This window comes from Felis catus, chromosome F1 (genome assembly GCF_018350175.1).
Source record: "Felis catus isolate Fca126 chromosome F1, F.catus_Fca126_mat1.0, whole genome shotgun sequence".
Lineage (NCBI taxonomy): Eukaryota > Metazoa > Chordata > Mammalia > Carnivora > Felidae > Felis > Felis catus.
This window is the reverse complement of record NC_058384.1, coordinates 58,060,261-58,063,614: the sequence shown is the minus strand read 5'-3', so window position 1 is coordinate 58,063,614 and position 3,354 is coordinate 58,060,261. Positions and strand designations below refer to the sequence as shown.

Here is a 3,354-nt window from a genome sequence, read left to right as displayed (position 1 = left end):
AGTCCTCAGAAAGGCCACACATCCCTGACTCAGCTCCCTTCGCCTGGAATGCTGTTTGCTCCAGACATTGGCATGGCTCTCTGTCTCCCGTTCTCCCAGGTGTCCTGCCAAAGTTTACCCTATCCAGGAGGCCTTCCACTCCCATTCTACATAAAATAATACCTCTTCCTCTTCCTTCAGCATTTTTATTTCTCTTCTTGGACGCTGGCAATGCCAACCTGCTTATAATCATTAAAGACTCTTACTACCTATAAGCTCCGTAGAGGCGGGTATCGTGTCTGACTTAGTCCCCTCTATTGCCAGTGCTGAGGACTGAGTCTGGTAAATGGTCTACATGCAATAAAACTGTGTGGGGTTTTTTGGTAGGTTTATTAAGCTGTGCCTTAGAAAGTATAGAATGCTTCACAAATTTGCCTGCCATCCTTGCTCAGGGACCATGCCAATCTTCTCTGTATCGTTCCAGTTTTAGTACATGTGCTGCTGAAGCAACCACAAGCAGCTTTTTAGTTAATAGCTTTACGTATTAAATTCACTCATTCTAAATATCCGATTCAATGATTTTCCACTCGGATTTTACGGAGTTGTACAACCAATTCCACAATCCAGTTTTAGAATATTCCCCCAAACTCCAAAAAGTACACTCAACGTCTATTTGTAGTTTATTCTCACAACACCCTCAGCCCCAGGCAACCAATGATCTGCTTCCGGGCTCTATAAATTTGCCTTTTCTGGAGATTTCATAGATATGGCATCATACATATGTAGTTATTTATGGCCTCTTTAACTCAGTATAACGTGTTTGAGGTTTACTCAAGCTGTAATGTGAAGCAGTATGGTTGTTATTGCTAAATAGTACTGCCTTATATGGATACACCGCTTTTAATCCACTCATCACTTGATGGACATTTGAATGGTTTCTACTTTTTGCTGTGAACACTCACATACATACCTTTGTATGAACAGGTTCCACCCACCCCCACCTCCCCCACCCCTGCCCGGAATAGATTTCTAGCAGGGAAATTGCTGAGTCATATAAAGTCATGTTTAACTTTCTGAAAGCCTACCAGACTGTTTTCCAAAGTGAATGTGCCATTTTATATGCCCATCAGCGACACATGACTGATTGTCAGTATCGTCTGTCCTTCACTTCATAGACATTCTAGTAGATACTCACAAGAATATCATTATGGTTTTCATTTGTTTTTCTCTTAGAGCCAACGGTGTTGAACATTTTTGTTTAATTCAAAGTAATTATTAGCAGTTTTAGTATCTTCATTGGTAAAATGCCTATTTGAATCTTTTACCCACTTTTATATCAGTTTGATTGCCTTCTTGTCATTGAGTCATAAGAGTTCTTTACATATTATAGATTCTGGTACTTCACTAAAACTATGACTTGCAAATATTTTCTTCCTGTCTGTGACTTATCTTTCCATTAGTTTAAAAGCGTCTGTTGTGACACAAACATTTTACATTTGGATAAAGATTAATTTATCATTTTTTTATGGATCATGCTTTGGGGGTCATATTTACGAATTCTTTGCCTATTCAAGATCACAAAGATTTTCTCCAATATTTTCTTGAAGAAATGGTATGCTTTTAGCCCTCATTCTTTGGTCTATAACCCACTTTGCATGGTGTGAAGTAAAGCTCTAAATTCAGGTTTTTACAGGGAGAATCCAATTGTTCCAGCACGAGTGTTGAAAAGACCATTTTCTCCCCACTGATTGTCTTGGCATCTTTGTTGAAAATCAATCATCCTTTAATAAAATGGGTTCCTCCTGGAGTCTCAGTTCTGTGCCATGGATCTATTAAGTATTTATCCCAGCAAAATACCACACTGTTTTTGTTACTCTGATGCTATAGTAAGTTTTGAAATCAGGTAGAGGAATGCCTCCAATTTTGTTCTTGTCAAAATTTGTTTTAGCTATCTAGATCCTTTGTATTTACATATAAACTTTAAGAATTTTTTTTTTAATTTTTACAAAAATGTCTGCTGGTATTTTGATAGAGATTGTATTGACTTTATACGCCAATTTGGGGTGAATTGCCATCTTAACCATATTGGATTTTTTATTATCAAATTGTTTTGCTACTTTTATTTCAAACTGTTTATTGCTGATGTATAGGAATACTTTTTGTATATATATATATATATATATATATATATATATATATATAACTCATAGATTAATTCTAGTATTTTTGTGGATTCCTGAAGACTTTCTGCATTCATATCACATCAGTTTCTTGAAAAAATGTGTATTTTGCAAAACACAGAGTAGAATATTCTGGGTAGAGTGCTCTTAAATCAGAAGTTGAGTTGCTTCAATGTATAGCACAACTCTTCCATGTATGATTGATTGTGGAATTGTTCTTTCAATTTTGAAAAGTAAGGTATTGAAATTTCCAGCTACTAGTAAATCATCAATTATTTCAATTCTCGCTAGTTTTGCCTCGTTTGTTTTGAGGTTCTGTTGTTAGATATGCATATATTTATAATTGTTAGATATTCTTGATATATTGGCATTTTTACCATTATAAAATGTCCCTCTTTGCCTCTAGTAGTAATTCTCGTCTTAGACTCAGTTTTGTCTAATGTTAAATGATCACTTTAGCTCTTTCATGGTTACTATTTACCTGCTATATCATTCCCCATCTTTTACTTTCAACCTATTTCTGTCTTTGAATCCAAAATGTATTCTTGTAGTCAGAATATAGTTGGATTTTTCTTTTTTGATCCATTCTGGTAATCTCTTCCTTTTGATCAGGGCATTTAGACCTTTCACATTTAATGTAATTATTGATATCATTGGATTTATACCTGCCATTTTGCTATTGGTTTTCTATGTTTCTTATATTTTTTGGCCCTCTGCTCCTCTTTTTTTTTTTCACTTTTTTAATGTTTATTTATTTTTTGAGAGAGCATAAGTGGGGGAGGGGCAGAGAGAGTGGGGGACAGAGGATCCAAAGCAGGCTCTGCACTAACAGCACAGAGCCCATCGCAGATCTCAAACTCACGAACCACAGATCATGACCCGAGCTGAAGTTGGACACTCAACATACTGAGCCACCTCTGCTACCTTCTTTACTGTTAATACCTTTAGTGTTAAAAAATATTTTTAGTGTATCATTTAAATTTCTCCGATGACTTTTATTCTAATACTATTTTATACTAGTGACTATTTTAAAGATTACAATGTACATTTTAATTTACCACAATAGAATTCATAGGTCAATATGAGTCAATCTGGTAAGATGTAGAAACTTCAATAAACACATTCCTTTTCTCCTCATTTGTATTATGATTGTCATATATACCGCATCTAGATATGCTCGAAAATGAACCATACT

The 3,354-nt window shown here is 35.3% G+C and overlaps 1 non-coding gene across 1 annotated transcript; it reads right to left on the bottom strand.

The window, feature by feature from the left end:
- Positions 1-386: 386 nt before the first annotated feature.
- Positions 387-489, bottom strand: LOC111558484. The gene has a single exon (XR_002739385.2). It is a non-coding gene; the product is annotated as a U6 spliceosomal RNA (small nuclear RNA).
- Between the last annotated feature and the right edge of the window lie 2,865 nt (positions 490-3,354).